Here is a 19563-nt window from a genome sequence, read left to right as displayed (position 1 = left end):
ACCGGAGAAAAGGGAAGAAAGAAAGGAATATGCCAGGGGAAAAAAAGAGAACAATTGAGGCGAATCCTTTTGCAACAACACAAATAAATAAATATGGAAAAGTTCCCTGACTTGATTTCTGGATTGATGGAATATTGGGTGGGCGTGGGGCAGATAAACAGCGCTGGCCCCCCACGCAACGAAGCAGCCACGAAAAGGTAACTTCAAAGGGGGAGGGGAGGCAATACTTTTATTTCCCTGGCTGTTCATTAAAACAAAACAAAACAAAAAGAATCGGATCTCTTCGATGAGAAAATAGTAGTAATATTAGATAGATATATATATATTACAAGAAATCCGTTACCTTTTTCCGACTTTGTTTTCTTCTCCCAAAATAATTTATTTGTAGGACTTTGACTAATATATACCAATACAATTGTGGAATTACAGATGTTACGGGCAAAAACCAGTTTGGGTAGCATTTTTCGGGATTTGAATATCTCACAAAAGAAAATAAATATAGTGGGCAACTATTTCACCGAACACCTTTTAAATCCCAAGTCTTCTTTTTATTTGTAAACAGTATTTTCAAATCTAGCCATTTATGTTTAAAGACCTGGAAAATAAAACAGGACTGGAACTTAAATGCGAAAACGCGGCGGTCGCTGAAGCACAGATTCAAAGAGAATTCTTGCCAGCCTGGATTTTGAACTGGAAATGGTCCTTGGAGCGACCTTTGCGTTTGACTGAGACAAAATCTATGATACGTGGGAGTAAACCTCCAATAAGTAGGGCTTACTTCCGCGTAAACGTGCATGGACTAGTGCTGCAAGACGACTTCTTTTTAATTGTCTTAAGGTTAAAATGGATTTAAAAAAAATGTTTCTTAGTACTTTAGCAGCCTGAGCCCTAACCATGTTTACTCGGAAGTAAGCCCGGGATTTCCTCCTAAGGAAAGGCACGTAGGTGAGCAGCACGTGGGTCCTCCGAAGCGAGAGAATGAAAGGTTTCCAATATCTCCGGAATGTTGAAAGGATGGGAAAGGGATCGGGCTTAAAGTCACAAAAAGAAACGCAAACATTTGCTTTGCAGTTTTATTTTCCTGCTTCTGGCTGCAGCTGAGATGCTAGAGAGATACGACGGCAGCCGCCACGGGGCTCCAGTGGGTTGAGGGGGGGGGGGCAGGAGAAAGGCTGGCTCCTCGGTGCTTTGGGATGCTGGAACGAACCGCAAGGCGCTTCCCACGAAAGAGGCACCCGCGCCTACAGCCACAGCCAAGCTCCCCCGGCCAGGCAGGCGCTGGCGGCGCAGGGCGGAGAGGAGGCGGCTGTAGCGCCCATTCCCTGCGCTGCCCCTCCGCTGACCCCAGCCAGGGACTGCAGAGGGGGGAGCTCTCTGAGCTAGACCAGACCTGTCCCCCTGGGAAGCCCCTGCGGGAGAGGGAAGGAGGCCGCCCCAGTGCCCCTCCTAAAAAAAAGAAAAGGGGAAAAAACGCCGGGCGGGACTCCCCTTCCAGGAGCCTGCGAAATTCTCCCCTCACCAACAAACCAGGGAGAACGAAAGCGCAACCGGCGGCTGCCCCAGACGGCAGCTCTTCCATTCCGAGGCGCTGCAGGGGCAGATCCTGCCCCGGTGGCTCGAAGGAAGGGGACTCGAGGAACGCGCCGTCTAAGCGGAGCCCCAGTCCCAGAAAGCAGAGCCCACTCTCGAGCTCTTGGCGACGGGGCTTGGGCAGGTAGTGCTTCAAGCACCGCCTCTGGAAAGATAGTCCAGAGAGCGCGCGCTGTTTCTCAAGAGACAGGTGCCGGGGCTCAAGAGTCGCGGGAGGAACGCGCTCCATCCCGAAACCGCCTTTTCCCGAACCTAAAAGCGTGGGAATCGCACCCTGCACCCTCTCAGAGGCACGCCCCTCGCCCCTCTTTCCTCCTTCCAAAACTAACATTTCATATGCCCCGCAGCTGTCTTGATATTAGGAGGGAGGGGGCTGATTTGGTGACTGAATTCTGGTGAACCCCGAAACAAATTAAACCATGATTTAAGTCCCATTTATATGCATGGGAAATCTGGGGGAGATGAGCAGACTTCCTCACATGGCATGCATATTGTAGGGCATCTCCTGTGGCGCGTCTCTTGTGCACAAAACAAGAGCGTTATACATCGGCCCGTCTTCCTACACAGACAGAGACACCTACAGACACCCACCCAGCAGGACAGACAGCGATTCTCACTCCTTTCTGGGCGTTCCTGGAGGACAAGTATCTGGAGAATCGTGCTGTATTTTGTGTATACAAATACAGCACACTGACTAGAACATCTCTTCCTTAAAATGCCACCAAGATTCAGTTTCACAAACTGGTTATTCCTGAATGCTTGGATTTCAGCAGTTTTGCTCAACTGATAGATTCGGGTTTGAACCGATTTGAAAACTCATTACAATCAACATTTACAATTGAAGGCTTGGCACCAGGTAAAGTGCCAAAACGGCTTAAAACAAATGCTTCTGATTAACTGCTTTGCTAATCAGGTTATATATTTCCTTGCATTCCTGTTGACACAATATATTTGTTTTCTCCCCCCCCCCCAAAAAAAAAATACCTGTGCAAAAAAGAAAGGAAAGATCGTGAGAGGAGTAACCTGAAGAATAGCTGTCGTCTAGCCGTCCCTCAACAACACCCCTATCACTACAGCGATGGTGGGGATAGGCTGCGATTTTTGAAGAGCCTGCTAATAGTTTGCTTTTTGGTAATCTAACATTAGCCAACCAAGTTACCAAAACATTAAGGTTGCCATCGGCTCGTCTAAACCCATAGACTTCATTGGGTTTTAGCGCGCTTAACTCTGTGTTTGCGGGTGTGCAGAGGGGAATCCTGTTCCTTTTGCTGTTCATTCATTCAATACATCGCGATCCTAGATCTGGAATTACCGATCCCTCCCCTGGCAAATTCTGCTTTGCATCCTACACGGTCGGACACGCATCTCAGGTAAGCTGTCACACGAAACTATTTTTAACCGAACAAAAGAATGGGCAAACACCTGACGTCAGCGGGCCACATTCTTCTCTTGTCAAAGCGCTGCGGGGGGGGGGGGCGGGAGTGACTTAAAGAAGCAGAGTTTGCCTCCTCGGAAGCTTCTTCCTGCTGTCACCTTCACTTGACAAAATTAAGGTCTTGGCTGGGGGGGGGGGTCCTCCCCAGTCCCTCGCCGCCCGCCCACGCTGCGCTTCCTAGGAGATTCCCCAGCCCCCTCGTGCTCCGTGAAAGGCACGAGACTCGGCGAAGAGGAGCCCCACGAGGGCGTGGCAGGAAAGGGTTAACCTGGCTGCCTTTTCCACCGACAGGTTCGGGAAAAATGGCTGGCGAGGTCAAATGGCACCTTGCTAAAAGCTCGCTGGCGAGAGCAGAAACTTGGCGGCGCGAGTTCACGCCGGAGCGGCTGGCTTCGGAGCTGCCCAAGAAACTCTCCGCCTCACTTCCCTGAGGAAGCGCCGCCGGGTCTCGCGAGTGGAAACCCGACTCGGCCCGCTCCAGATCCGCGGAGCCGGGGCTGCATGTTAGACGGGGAGGGGAGCCCGGCGGGTCTGAGAGCGAGAGGCTGCGCCGGTCGCGTCCCCAAAGCGAGCAGGCAGGATGGCAGGCCGGCCGGCCGGCGTGCGTAAAAGCGCAAGGCCGCCCGCGCCTCGCCTGGATTGCTCGCCAGCTCTCTGCGCCGCCTTCCTCGAGGCGCTTCCTCGAGGCGCTTGATCAGGACTTCCTGATCAGCAAAGCCACCAGCAAGATCCACAGGGCTCCTTCCCTGGCTGCAGCAGGGCAAAGGCTTAATCCCGGGCTCTCGCTTAGGACCGCCAACGTAGGGGTCCATTTCTCCCTCTCCATCCCTTTTGGAGCGCGCTTCCTTTTTTGGGGACTGCAAATCTGTACGGGACCCCTTATTTCTTGGTGACGGGTCCGGGCGGGTTGGTTTGTTGGTTTGAGTGGCTCGCCTTCCACGTAACGCCTTCAGTGGCTATTCCCTCTCGGAGGCTGGGAGGCCTCATCCTGCCAAGTGGCCGCCGAAGCGCTCCGAGGGGGCCGAGGGCCAGTTGCTTGCCAGCGGTGGAGTGGGAAGGTGGCGGCGGGGCTGGTTTCGTACGCGCTCGATGAGACGAGGAGGTACCCTGGAGCGCTCACCGAGTTAACAAGGTGGCAATTAGAGATAATGGGAAGGCAAGAAACCCACATCCTGGTTGCTGCTGGAGCACTCAACATAAATCAAGTGGAAAGGCGTGACCTCAGCAACGTTTGCTGGAGCCTGGCAGCTGAATGTGAAACTCTGGCTAGGGCACAAAACCTGATGGGAGATCAAACGGGCAACGAAGTCTCCTTGCTGCTGTGGTTAAGTGCCCCCATATGACAAGCGCGGAGGACGGGCGGAGGAAAAGCGACCCCTAAATATACACACTGTAGCCAACGCTCCCCGCCCGGTTCAAGTCCAACTTTTGTTCCAGAGGCCAGACCAGGACGCTGAATTTGAACATACGTTCAAATACCTTTTGGCCAGGCCGGAATCGCCCTCTAAGCCGCCTGTTTACTAAGTCTCACTGAGGTCTACTTGGGCTTTACTCCCGAGTAAGTGCGCATACAAAGGGCTGAAGCAAAGGGGAGCTTTCTTGGAGTCCCAGTGAAATCATTTGGACTGTACTCATTCATTCATTCATTCATTCATTCATTCATTCATTCAAGACATTTATATACAGCTTACTCGTTTGCTCTTCTAAGCGGTGTGCATAAAACCAATCCACAGAAAATATTACATTAAAATGTATCATAAAACCAAACACTCTCTTAAAATGCTTTCTGGAACAAGTTGGCTATGTGTGTGTCAAAACTTTAGCCGCCTTAGCAAGATGGGTTAGGACTGCAAAGGGGCCCGGGCGCGTTGTGCTTGGCCTCAGTTGTGCTTCTTTAGAATGGGAATATTGTGAAAATGTATAAAGCACGTTGGGTGATATAAAAATGCTGCAGGAATGACTGAGATCGGACAGTATATTTTTGTGGGAGGGGGGGGTGAGAGACGTGATTTCGGAGCCGCCTGGTGTTGTGCTCAGTGTTCACCTGAAGGGGCAAGAAGCGCAACTTTTGCAGGAGAGTCTGTCTCACCAGCCACCGATCGTAGGTCTAAAACCCGCCTCGTATTTTCAGCCGCCTAGTCTCCTTCTTGCATTGCTGCATCTGCAGGAGGAGCCAATGAGGAACCGCGATCCGTTCCACTGGTTTCATAAAACCGGCCAGGAAGCTGCTTCCTTCAACAGGGCAGGAGCAGGTCGCCTGTCCTGGTCTCTTGAATCCTTTCCCATTGTAGACAGATAAAGCCAATAAGAAGTCTTTGGGGCTGAAACCAACTCAGAGATTATTGAGGTTGAAGTACTGTTTTGGGGGGACAGGACGCGGGCAGGTGTGGAAGACTCCCTGGTCCTGAATGGGGTAACTGTGCCCCTGAAGGACCAGGTGCACAGCCTGGGAATCATTTTGGACTCACAGCTGTCCATGGAGGCGCAGGTCAATTCTGTGTCCAGGGCAGCTGTCTACCAGCTCCGTCTGATACGCAGGCTGAGACCCTACTTGCCTGCAGACTGCCTCACCAGAGTGGTGCATGCTCTAGTTATCTTCCGCTTGGACTACTGCAATGCGCTCTGCGTGGGGCTACCTTTGAAAGTGACCTGGAAACTACAACTAATCCAGAATGTGGCAGCTAGACTAGTGACTGGGAGTGGTCGCTGAGACCACATAACACTGGTCTTGAAAGACCTACATTGGCTCCCAGTACATTTCCGAGCACAATTCAAAGTGTTGGTGCTGACCTTTAAAGCCCTAAATGACCTTGGTCCAGTATATCTGAAGGAGCGTCTCCACCTCCATCGTTCAGCCTGGACACTGAGGTCCAGCTCCAAGGGTCTTCTGGCGGTTCCCTCACTGCGAGAAGTGAGATTACAGGGAACCAGGCAGATGGCCTTCTCGGTTGTGGCGCTCACCCTGTGGAAAGCCCTCCCATTAGACGTCAAGGAAATAAACAACTATCTGACCTCTATCTCAGTGTTTCCCAACCTTGGGCCTCCAGCTGTTTTTGGACTACAACTCCCATCATCCCTAGCTAGAAAGACCAGTGGTCAGGGATGATGGGAATTGTAGTTCAAAAACAGCTGGAGGCCCAAGGTTGGGAAACACTGCTCTATCTGACTATCTTCTAGACATTTGAAGGCAGCCCTATTTAGGGAAGTTTTTAATGTTTGATTCTATTTTTAATATTCAGTTGGGAGCCGCCCAGAGTGGCTGGGGAAACCCAGCCAGATGGGCAGGGTAGAAATAATAAATAATGATGATGATGGAGTCCAATGATTACTTTCAATGGCATTGGCAGGAATGGGGAATCTGTGGCCCTCCAGAGGTTGTGGAACTGCAAGTCCCATCAGCCCCAGCCAGCAGGGCCAATGGTCAGGGAGGATGAGAGTTGCAGTCCAACAACATCTGGAAGGCTGAAGGTTAATAACTACACGGAAGCTGGTCAGCCCAAAATTTAAACCAATAGGTCTGACTTTTGAGTGATGCTTTTAGGATCTTCAGAGTCCAGGTGAGGCTTCATCCCTTATTGAGAGAGGTCTCTCTCCCACCCACCCAAATCCTGATTGTGACCTTAGCAGGGCAAGGGAGGGGCTTCCGCCCACCCCCCTTAACACACCTGCAATTTGCCTTGCCAAAAATTGTCTCACTCAGAGGAAACAACAGAAGAAGTAAAGGAAGTGGAGACAAAAATAAACAGGGGAAGGATGCGTGATTATTTTAGTTTTGCATGCCTAGGCTTAGTTCAGTAGGGCATGGGAACTAAGGATTAGTGCCCATTTAGGTATATCACACATCTTTTAAGTCAAAGAAGCAGGCTGTGCTATTGCGTGCGTGCGTGCGTGCGTGCGTGCGCGCGCACGCACACACACACACACACTTTCTTCTCTCTCCTGTTGACAACTTTTGCATGTCTTCTAATAGCAGAACACAACCATTGGAAAAACCACCTTAATAATGTTGCATAGGATTTCACTGTGTGATGTGCATAAAAGTGCATTGGATTGTGGCCAGTACCCTTAGGGATGATTAGGATGGAGGAAGAGATCTTACTAAATCCACAGTGGAGTCAGTTTCTGTAGGTGGGCATCTCTCACCTTTGGTTTAAAGTTCTGCCCTTCTCCCAGTACAGAATCATTGCTCACTTCTGCCAGCCTTCAGATTCCTCACTCCTCCCTTCTTGGTTATTCCATGCTGAAACAAAGGAGAGAGAGGCTGATATAAGCTCCAGTCCTAACCATGTCTACTCAGAAGTAAGCCCTACTGACTTCAATGCTCCTTGTTCCCAGGCAAGTGGGGTTAGGATGGCAGTTGTAGAGATTGCATTAAGTCCAGAGTTTAGCTGCATAGCCTTTAGACTTAGACACCCAAGATCCCCAGATAACATCCTGACCTTGCTATGTGTTGGTACTAACCACAGAAGCCACAACGCAACTCCGCAGCTGCAATAGGAATGTTGTTGTTGTTTAGTCGTGCCCGACTCTTTGTGACCCCATGGACCAGAGCACACCAGGCACTCCTGTCTTCCACTGCCTCCCGCAGTTTGGTCAAACACATGCTGGTAGCTTCAAGAACACTATCCAACCATCTCGTCCTCTGTCGTCCCCTTCTCCTTGTGCCCTCCATCTTTCCCAACATCAGGGTCTTTTCCAGGGAGTCTTCTCTTTTCATGAGATGGCCAAAGTCTTGGAGCAATAGGAATAAATATATGTTTATGTACATTGCATCTATGCACCAAAGGGTAACAATATGGCATACATCAGGATGAGGAACCCATGACTCCCCAAATGTTGGACTCCAGCTCCCATCATCCCTAACTATTAGCTGTCTGGACCTGATGGGAGGTGGAAGTCTCACAATCTCTGAAGGGCAACAGATTTCCCATTCCAGGCATGAATGAGAGAAAACAGAACACTGTTAGCTCCGGACGAGTTGCAGCTTAGACAAGTTGCAAATTCCAGGGTAAGCCTTCTTAATATCCCATATGATAGGAGTACGCCCTGGCCAAAATGTTCTGTGTACTCTTTGAATCCTGATTGCTCAAATAGGGGATTGCAAGTTAGTTCAGAGGATCAGAATTCCTTACAATCCTGCCCCCGCCATTGTAAATATCAGCAAGACACGTAAGTCAACGATATATGAAAAAGTCCAACCGACCACACTCTGGCATTTCAAATATATACCAGCTAAAATACTTGGCTTCTGTGTGGTAGGATCTTGAAACAAATAAACAAATGAGAAATCAGTATTGCTAGTGTGAAAAATTCATCCCTGCAGCAGATGAATCTGTTCCTGCCAAACGGATATTGTATATAATTGTTCCTTGGCACAACCCCCACCTAAAAGTCACTAAATAAAACAGTTACACTGATACCCACAGAGGATATGATACTGTTGTATATCATAACCTGCATTGTTTCAATAAAACTTGTGCATTTATTTACTTTTACTTATATATATATAATTTATACACCACCCTTCATCAAGGATAATCTCAGGGCACATAGCAACAATTCAAAATACCGTAAAACTGGAAATAAGAGAACAATTAAAAGAGCAAAAATCTAATATACTTCTCATCTGTCACAGCGCAGGTCATATAGGCACCAAATTTATAATGCCTGGTAGAAAGGAAAGGTGTTCAGCTGGTATTGAAAGATGGATGATGTTGGTGCAGGACAAGCCTTAGCAAGGAGGCTGTTCCACAACTTGGGTGTCATTGCCAAAAAAGACCCCCCAGAGGGGGTGTAGATCATCTGACCTTATTCAGCAATTGGCTTCAGCAAGTGGGCCTCACAAGCAGATCTCAGAGTACAGGCAGGACAAAATGGGGACATAGGAAGCTGTCTAATCTTGAATCAGACCATTGGTCCATCTACCTTAGTATTGTCTTTACTGACTGGCAGTGGTTCATCACTGTTTCAGGTGTGAGTCTGGCCCTATCTGGAAGAGGCGTGATTAAATTTGGGACCTTCTCCATGCACAGAAGCTCTACCACTGAGCTATAACCCTTCCCCAATAAGGAGAGCTGCCCCTTTACCTTATTGTAGGCTTCCTCAACTTCGGCCCTCCAGATGTTTTTGGCCTACAACTCCCATGATCCCTAGCTAGCAGGACCAGTGGTCAGGGATGATGGGAACTGTAGTCTCAAAACATCTCAGGGCCAAGGTTGAGGAAGCCTGCCTTATTGGATCACAAGCCACTCAAGGGGTTTGCATGTCAAAACTAGCACCTTGAATTGGGTTGAGTGACAGATGGGCAGATGGTGCAGATTTAAAGGACTGCTGCCACATGGCCCCATACAGAAATGTTGTGGAAATAGGATACCTTTTTCTTGGACAAGTGAAAGTGCCTGACAATTAAAAAACAAAAAACAAAACCTGCTTTATTTTGGAAAATTAAAAGAGCAGTCCTATACAAGTCTACGCAGAGGTAAAGCCTACCCTCAGGCAACTACATAGAGGAATGTAAGCTAATAGCATGAGCATGTCTACGCAGAGTTAAGCCTCACTGAATTCAATGGTACTTACTCTCAGGTAAGAATCTATGTAGGATTGCAAGCCTAGTAATCTGAGGTTGTTTTAACATTCAGTTGTAATTGTATTCTCTCTACAATACAACTTTCAGTTGATTAAAGAATGATAAAAAGTTGAATAGAGATGTAGTAAGAGGGATGTGGCATAATTCCTCTAATCTGAAAAAATAAATAAATGGATTGGACACCGACTATAGATTATTCAGTTACTCACCTTGTCCTGTCTGTTTCTTAGGATCTCATTCTCTTTGGTTTGCTTCTTTCATAAGCCTTTAGCAATTTATATTATCAGCATATCTCTTTCTGTCCAAAAATCTTGCATAATTCTTGACTTGATCATGAACATGAGATGCTAGACTGTAATTCTTTTATAATCTAAACAAATGCTCAACTGATAAATTCCTTCTGAGAAGTGTAGGAGGTAAACTTTGCCAATGCGGCTGTAGCATTTCTGCCTGGAGGTCTGATGTCATTGTTAACCACTTGCCATCCTTATGGAATGAAAGAGATGCAGAACTCAACACCACTGGAAACTTTAAAGTTGGATCTAATTCATGAAATAGGTCTCTTTTGTGTGGTTTTTTGAAATATAAATGCATCCTAGATATGTTAGGTGATAGGTGATATTGTGTTTGAAAGGATTGATTTCGGGATCTGACCTATACATGACATAGGAAAATGGCAAGATTTGGGATGGAAGAAGTGTGTGGTGTTGGTGTGGTCCATTTCATTCCAAATTCTCAGATTTAGCCTCTGCACACAAACCTCATCCCACTGATTCTAAGCCTCTGAAGTTGTTGTTGTTGTTGCTGCTGCTGTTAACTGCATTCATACCACACATTTTCCTCCAAGAACAAGGTGGCATACATGGTTCTCCTCCTCCTCTTTTAGGACCCACAACAACTCTGTGAGGTAGGTTAGGCCGAGAAGCAGTAACTGGCCCAAGGTCACCAGTGAGTTTGTGATCAAGTGGGGATTCGAACCCTGGATTCAAAGGTCCTAGTCTGACACTCTACCCATTACACTACACTGGCTTTGTGTAAGACATTACATTTGTGTATCCTCTCTTCCATTGCCCTCCTGGACCCCTCTCTATTTTCATCTCAAACTTGCGTTTGTACATACCTACCATTCTTGAACACACTAAAACTGAGAAGGAACTAACCATTTAGGCAGCTCTGTCAGGATGCTCTATTCTTAACCAGGACGGTGTTTGTATTGAAATAAATTCCTCAATTTAAATTTTCTAATAAATTATTTGAATTCCCTTTTCTCATGGTCTTATTTATTATTATTTTGGGTGGTAGGTTCTTCTTAATGCTCCTTTTTGGCAAGTAGCCACTGAGACAACATACTGTATATATATAGTTGGTTGCATTGCTACTGTAAATTTCCTGCGGTGTCCTTTACAACAGAGATGTACAACTTGTGACCCATCAAACAGAATACAGCCCACCAGTTATGTACTGGGCCCTACCAGGTGTGTGGAAACTCACCCTGTTTATGCAGTTCCTGCATAATTGGGAGGCTTATTAAGTCCTTGAGGGGTTCCCATAGATGGGCTCTGTTTGGCTCAGCAGGCCATAAGTTCCATGGACCTGCTTCAAAGGCAGAGATTGTCCAAGTTACGGTAAATTCAGTTAACCCAGCCTTCGCTTTTGCTCCATGCCTTCCCTTCCACTTGGCATGGACTTTAATTGGCAAGCACATTGGCTAGTGAATCTCACTGAAAGCAAAGCTCCTTCATAAGGCACATTCTGAAGTCCAGAGAGGTCACTTCCAGTTATTGTAGCCAGCCATCATAAAAGCAGAAAATGATGGCACACAAAACAAGAAAGTGAGACACAAATTCTTCATTTAATATATGCGTTTAAAGCCATGTTCTGCAGATACCCTAATTTGTATCCAGAGAGTCCTTCTGAGGTTGTTCCAGCCACAAGCACTCAACCAAGCCAGCTGCTCAAGGCCTTTGTGTCCTGTAAGGATCAGAATCTGTTTACTTAGTTATCTCCATATTTAATACAAATCAGATAGACTTCTGGAGCCCAGGCAGAGGAACTATATGGGTGGAGGGCTGCTCTGCAACTCTCCTCTCTCAGCCTCCTTTGACTTGGTAAAGTTTAAATGAAGTGTAACTAGAAGAAGGTCACAGGTGACTGACAAGTTCAAGCTTCTTAGCTCAATTATCGACTACTTTCATTACCAAATTATGTTCAATTTGATTCTCCAGCTTCACCAGAAATTATCTGAAGGAGAAAATCCAATGGGATCAGACAATTTAAGTCAATTCCAGTATAGCATTATTTACTTGTAAAATCATTTTTGTGATATATACCCTCATTAATGGGTATACAATTGCTGGATCTTTCCAATGAGATTTAGAAAAGTAGTCATCACATTATTTCAAAGCAAGCCTATTAGGTACCATATTAATTAGAATTTTTCAGAAGCTTTGTTTTAAAATAGTGATTTTCTGAATGTTGTCTCTTTAAATTTTACTTACATTTTGTTTTTCTGTGGCAGCCTAGAGGCAGAGAAAAAGGGAGAATAAGCCAGAATCTAAGCAGAACTTTGGAATGTATCATGCAATGATAACAGCTCACGTGGTGTTTTTTCTCCATGAAATATAGAAAATAATTAATATTTCAAATAGAACAGTTCCTGTTGAACATGGTGTTGCATCTGAGCTTTCTGTCATGCATTTCTGAGGCCTTCTCTACCCTCTACTCACAAATACTCACATAAGAACATCTGGAGATTTTATTTTTCCTCTTAATTTCCTTGTTTCCTGACAATATTTCTTTTGGGTCCAGCCGTACTGCGATAGCTTCTCTGTTATGAATTTGTGGGGCAAGACAGTGGTTCAAACACAGCCCTGAAGAAAATTTTCATGAGGTTAGATTCTGGTGCACAGGTTGCAGTTTTGGGAGGAGCAAGTGGGGGGGGGGGGTCCTGTTAATTCAATTCATTCACATATTTTGTAACCATCTCATTGTAGAATTTGTCTGTTATTTTTTCCTATTCTTACTCTATTGCCGGGGGTGGGGTGGGGAAAGGTTGTTAGCATAATGATTACATAAATAATGTGATTGGCCTGTGACAACAACAGTAGAACAATAATATTCCGTGAGAGGAGATGGTGATCACAGTTTAGTTATATGTACATAATGTTACACTCCAAAACAGAATGTTTTCTCTAATAAGAGACTTTTGTGGCAACCTTGTAGCCTATTCATGAAGATGCACGGATTCTAATCCCCCCTATTTATCTTTTTCAGACACTTGGTAACTCCCAAGCTTATTTCTTATCTTTAGATAAACATATACAGGCTTTGTGTGAACAGGGGAAACATGTGCTCTGCTGATGAATGACTCCATGAATTGTAACAGTCCAAAGTTTTGATTACTTTCCTCCAGAGGTTCATCAGGGAATATCAAGTGACTTCCACATCCATAAGGAGTTATTGTAAAAAACAATGTTGAGATTTTTAGGGTGATACATTGAGAGAGAAAGATGACATCCCTTTTTCCAATAATGAGTTAACACAAGCAATTCCCCCTCCCTTATAGACTTCCATATTAAACATGGTCTTGAGAGAAGTTCAACATGAGTCTCAATAGCAAAGTAACTTGCCAGTTTGAGATGCATAGACTGTAGAAAAAGACTCAGGGGATTTTCAAAAAGTATGCGTCAGCATCAGCGCATAAACATCCACGGGGAATTGTAATGTTCTCAAAATATGAACAGGAAAATGCCACATTGGAAGCAATCCTGAATGAGAACTGATTCAGTGGGCTCATTTGACTTTGATGGTGCTGGTGATGCAAGAAAGCCAGCCAGTTTGCTTTATTTATTTACCCAGAAAATAGGCAAAAATGTGTGAAAGTAACAATGTAGCCCCAGGATTCTGAAATGGCATGAGTCAGTGGCCCAGTTTGCACATGACGCTAAACTAAACCATGCTGAAGCGTTTCCGTGCGCTGCTCTGGTTCGCCAGAAGTGGATTAGTCATGCTGGCCACATGACCCGGAAGCTGTACGCTGGCTCCCTTGGCCAATAAAGCGAGATGAGTGCCGCAACCCCAGAGTCGTTGGACCTAATGGTCAGGAGTCCCTTTACCTTTACCTTTAAGTGTGAACAAGCAAATAAGGGGTGGAAATCTCAGCTACTACACTTCTCCCTCAGTCCTGCTGTTATCATGCTATTCAAAGCTAAGACATGGTTTGGCTTAACATGCTATTCAAACCCAGACTAATGGTTTGTCCCACAAGCCATAAGCTGTTTTTCACTTACTGCTCATGGTTTGTGTGTGGAAGGCAAACCATGAGCTGAGGTCTGGAGGCAACACCAAACCATGGCTTCGCTCCAGGTCATAGGTGCCAACTCCCTGGGGCCCTGGGTGCCTGAGCACCCACAAATTTCCCATGAAGGAGCCAGGCACCCACAATTTTCGGTGCCAGGGCCATGCATGCTGCATGGCATCCATGGTCCCAGGCACCCACAGTTGCAGGGCTAAGTTGGCACTCCTGCTCTAGGTAGCATAGGAGCAGCAGGACTGGGGAGGAGTGGAGCGACCCCATTCTTGCTCATTCATGCTTAGCCACGGGTTGATGTGAATTGGGCCAGGGTATGGAGGATATTGATTATAGGGCTGTAAGGCAACAGAGGACGCGGGTGGCGCTGTGGGTTAAACCACAGAGCCTAGGACTTGCCGATCAGAAAGTCGGCGGTTCGAATCCCCGCAATGGGGTGAGCTCCCGTTGCTCGGTCCCTGCTCCTGCCAACCTAGCAGTTCGAAAGCACGTCAAAGTGCAAGTAGATAAATAGGTACCGCTCCAGCGGGAAGGTAAACGGCATTTCCATGTGCTGCTCTGGTTCCCCAGAAGCGGCTTAGTTATGCTGGCCACATGATCCAGAAGCTGTGCACCGGTTCCCTCGGCCAATAAAGCAAGATGAGTGCCGCAACCCCAGAGTCGGTCGCAACTGGACCTAACGGTCAGAGGTCCCTTTACCTTTACCTTTAAGGCAACAGTAAACCATCCAGCTCGAGTCACAGAACAATACACTCCCTCCAACGAGCACATAAGAATACCTTTTCCACTTGCAGCCTATCTAGCATAACTGCTCTATTCCTTCTGACACCTGGATTTCATCTGGGGTAAGGAATAAATGTAGCAGTTGCTCCACCAATGCGTTAAACTGAGAAAGGAAGAAGTTGGTAATAACTAGGAGGCCTCCTATGTCTAGTTGTGCCTTTCAGAAAATGGATGGCATGTAGTAAAAAGGCAGCAAACTGTGTAAACAGAGTAGGAATAATTCCCAAATGCAAAAGGGCCTCCACATTAAGGACGTTCGCAATGTAAAGGTTACGTGGAAAAGGGCAATAAAAACTCCAAAGGAAAAGGAAATGAAATAGGTTCCTTTGCACGTAAGGAAGTCGCACTCTTGAAATGGTGGCTATATACACAAGTACATTTGTCTTTCAGGCTCTCTGCTCTTGATTAGAATTCCGATGCCACTGGAGGGGGTTACAATTTTGTTGAGTTTCTGGATCTCAATTGTGCTGTCATGGGGTCATTCTTTCTGGTAATAAGGTAGCTAGTAGCCCCTGGGAGAGAGGGAAAACAATTGACTCTTGAAGAAAGAAACATATATTGAACTCTGGAGTAGGTTTTTGGCAGAGGACCAGCTCTTTTCTCATAGCATTTTGTCATGGCAGCAATGAGAAAAAATAGTGGGAATTGTTTGGGCAGTCAAAAAGTAAAGAAAAGGCTAAGGCATAGTGAAGATTACAACAGAAGCAGAAGCAAAGGAGCTGGATATTTTGAAATCATATGCTACAGCCATTGGAGATTTTTTTCTGCTTGCAAGGAGAGAGTTCGCATGCTAAAGATATGGATTCCATTAGGGAGAGATCTGTTGCTTATGATTAGCAAAGGGGCACACTTCAAAACATTCTTTACTTTAATATGAAGTGAAGTCATTTGAGTTCAAAACATATGCCTTCATTGAACGCCAAAGACTTGATTGCCAAATAAGACAAACCAAATAAGAGTCGGCCTCTCGTAAGCATAGCTGAACGTTGGAGGCCATGCCACCAGAAGAAGGAGACTTTCACAGGGTCATTCAGGAAGTTTCTCTTCCAAGCAAGTATTAAACAAGAACCTTGGCCTTGGAATGATCGTTTGAAATACTACTCTTAAGTCTTAGAGTCGAAGAAGTGATATTATTCCATTGCGTGGAAGGCTCACAAACTGGTAAACAGTAGACCTTGGGATCTGGTTTTAAGTAGTCTCCCTCCGCCTCCCTGAAAGAAAAGGTTACAGTCAAGGTTGGTGTTATTAGTTCACAATGCAAACCGTTGGGCTGTGTCTCTTCCTTACGGTGTATTTCAATGTTGTCTGTTGTAAACTAATGTCACTTGGTGCAAGCGACACTAAAAGGTTCCAAATGATTTTTCAGATTACCTGCTATTGTAAGTGATTACGCTGTCTAGAAGTCTGATCCCTAGCCAGCAATAATATCAAGGCATATATCCATTTTATACTCTGGACAGTTTGCAAATATTAATGAAGAATGTACTGCCACCTGCCTTCCAGCTCTTGTTTGCAAAAGGCAAGCTGAGATTTGGGCGTGGAACCCCAACTGGCTAAAAAGCGTGTATTGGTAGCTGTACTTAAGGCACTTTGGCCCTGCTAAAGCCCATGCATCAACATATATTACACACAAACAATAAATCTAACCTAGAACATTTTTTGCATTGTGTAATGTTAAACTTGCATTATGCAGATCAGCTACCCCGCTATAGTTTATAGCAGCAGCTACGCCTGTTTTGCTTTTTTCACTTATGATTCTTTTGCACCTAACAAAAGCTTAGAAGAAATCCATCCCCTTGAAAGTGTATGCAGGGCCGGCCCTGCCATTAGACAAAGTGAGGCCCCTGCCTCAGGCAGCAGATGCTGGGGGACAGTGACAGCAGCCCCTGGCTGTTCCTCTGAAGGCCCCTGGCTCAGTGGTGGAGCATCTGCCTTACACACAGAAGACCCCAATTTCAATCCCTGTCATTTGTAGATTGGAATGGCAGATACTCTTGAAAACCTGGAGAGCGGCTGCCACTCAGTGTAGACAATACTGAGCTAGATGGACCAATGGTTTGACTCAGTATGAAGCCACTTCCTGAGTTCCCCTCTGCTGACGGACTGTGCTTTCTTTGCCCCCCCTAAACTGGCCTGCTGTGTCAGGTGTTGTGGAGGGCACTATCCTACCACCAATGCTGAATTAAGACTAAGCTAACAATCCTTTTGGCTTCTGTGCTTGGAATGTGGAGAGGGTGCCATCTTGTCCCTCACTGTAGGCAGCAAAATCTCTTGGGCCAATCTTGATCGTGTTGAGAGCCTCCAGGTCTCTGAGACTTCCATAGCTACAGAAAGAGCAGGTGGGTTACATTTACTCCCTCAGTGCAATCTTTGGGAAAGAAGCTCTGAATGTATGTGAAAGGCAACAAAGATTAATACTTGGGGTCTGGAAGAAATTTGCCTCCCAAGGGCAGGAAGGCTTGAAACTGAGGCTTATTTTTTTGACTTAACTTCCAACATCTGAATCGTCTCACTTGAGTCTGGGTCTGCCTGACTCACAGGCACTTTGGCAAAGCACATTTTCACCGCTGCTCTGCCTCTTCTGGCACACTGTAGAGGGATGATGTGGGGTCACCTGTGGGTGACTGATGGGCAAGTCTAGTGATGGGCAAATGCAGTATCTTCCAGAATGTTGGAAGAAAGCTGCAGTTCAATTAATTTCATTTTCATTCAAGCCAGACAGATATTTATGATAGCATGGCACAAGAAAGATATAATGTAACATTTATATTGCAATATAATGCCCCTTAAGTACTGGGAACTGGAACCCTGAAGAGGTATCTGTCTTAAGAATAGCTTCACTGAGATCCTAAGAGCCCCTTGTGTAAATGTGTATGTTAATCTTTGCCCTGCTTTAAATTCTGCAGCTCTTCTGAAATAGTTTTTTTTTAAAAGCAGCTCAACAGATTTCTAGCCTCTGAAAAAGAACCAAGGAACTTTATTTCAGTTTAATTTTTAAACTCACCCATGACATAAACCCCAAACAACACCTTTTCTCAGGCCTTTCTCCAGATGTTCAAGTAATTCTGAATTAATGCTATGTTTCATTCCCACTACTGGTGGATCTGTGGCCAATTTGCAGTAGATCAGCAAGGATTTCTGACTCCCAACTGTTTCACAATAGCAACAAAACCCCTAATCACTTTAGTGTGGAAGGAATTCTTCCTCCTCCTCCTCCTCCTCCTCCTCCTCCTCCTCTTCCAATGATGCTTGCACCATCTATGTACATCACACTTGGCTAATCATAAGCACGATGTTTTATGAAGTTCCTGCCCCAAGGAAGGATTCATTGCTCACTAGAAGAGAATCCACCTTGCTCGCAGAAGTTCCTAGATTCAATCCCCAACACCTCCAGGCAAGGCTGGGAATGTCCTTGTCTGAATTCCTAGAGAGCTGCTGCAATAGAAACCAACTCCTAGCGGCTAAGCGGTCTTTGGTCCCCCCCAATAAAATATTTGGGGGACACCCCCCCCCCCCGTTGATGGACATTGCCATTCAAACAGGGTGTGTGCACCGTGTCATGTGATCGATTATGCAGGGCAGGGCTTACCTGCCCCCCCCCCAATATTTTATTCAAGTTGCCATCCATGGTTGCTGCCATTTAGTGTAGAGAATATTGAGTTAGATGGACCAATGGATTGACTCAGCATAACACAGCTTTGTATGTTCCTCAGGGGCTTCCAATCTGAAACAGACACAGGAAAACAGCAGGGAAAGGCAGAGATGGAGGCATGGCTAGGCAAGGGGGGAAATACGTGGTTATTTCAGTGATATGTACTTAGTTACAGGAAGCCTTAGCTTACAGTAGGCCTCAGATGATGGATGGTGGGGTTCAGTCCTGCCCAATTGGGCCGTGCATGGCAGGTCTCTACAGGTGGTCATCTGATGCCATGTGATTGACAAATGGGTTGCTTCAACCACCTGCCAATGTTGGCCCATGAGGGTGGGGCCAGATTTGACCCATAGAACAAAATAGGTTCCCTTTGCAGTGTGGTAACTAAGGGACTGGGCGATGAAAGAGTGACGAATCCAGAGAGAGTAGGAGAGAAGCAGACAATCAGTGTAATTTAAACCAGGATTATCTATCAAACTTGCATGTGATCAGGTTTTGTTGAAGTCAGTGCACATTGCATATGATTTTTCAAAAGTACACTGCCAATAAAAAAAAGCCACACCTTTTTTGGCGGCTTGTGTTTCTGAAGACTGCAATGGGAACTTTCAACCAAATGTGGCGTTGCTAACTACAGAATGCAGAACATTCGTGCTCAGCCTGCTCAAAATGTTTTTGCTAAGCCATCAGAGCATTGGTTGCAATTCTGTATTAATGGCGTCCAAGTTTCCTTCTGCATCCGATTGGCACTTCTGACAACTTGAGCCCAATTACGTGTTGTGGCCATAATCGGGGATGGAGAAAGAGAAGTTCTCAAACCAGTGGGCCCAATATATGTGACCAATTATATTAACAAAATCATAGGATATATCTACAGAGGCACATGCAAGCAGCTTTGGAGAGTTACCTGGAGACGGTCAGCTAAGTGCCCACTAGAAAATGTGCAGATCCGCCCCCCCACTCCCCCCCCCCTTGGCTTCTTTTCCTTTGAGCCTGCTTGGTTTCCCTGAATGGGACGGAGAAAGGCAGGCAAGGAAATAGCAGAGCTAAACTATTCATGCAAGAGTAATGACAGCCTTTTACAGAAGAAGAGTAATTACTTTTGTCTAGCTACCCCTGGCTTGGAAAAGCAATACAGGCCAGCGAGCGCCTCTCCAGCTGAAATTGGGTGCTTCCCCCGTGCAGTTTGCGCCTTGTGTGAATTGCCCTTT

The 19563-nt window shown here is 46.1% G+C and overlaps 1 long non-coding RNA gene across 2 annotated transcripts in view; it reads left to right on the top strand.

Annotated features, from left to right (window-relative positions):
- Positions 1 to 2262: 2262 nt before the first annotated feature.
- Positions 2263 to 19563, top strand: part of LOC114593475 (uncharacterized) — an 87185-nt gene continuing 69884 nt past the window's right edge. For both annotated transcript variants that reach the window (XR_003705702.2, XR_003705701.2), the window contains exons 1-2: positions 2263 to 2446; positions 2588 to 2960. This is a non-coding gene — a long non-coding RNA (uncharacterized LOC114593475). The remainder of the gene's footprint in view (positions 2447 to 2587; positions 2961 to 19563) is intronic.

The sequence above is a fragment of the Podarcis muralis genome, chromosome 1 (genome assembly GCF_964188315.1).
Source record: "Podarcis muralis chromosome 1, rPodMur119.hap1.1, whole genome shotgun sequence".
Lineage (NCBI taxonomy): Eukaryota > Metazoa > Chordata > Lepidosauria > Squamata > Lacertidae > Podarcis > Podarcis muralis.
The sequence above is the reverse complement of the archived record's forward strand: the minus strand, read 5'-3'. Positions and strand labels throughout refer to the sequence as shown.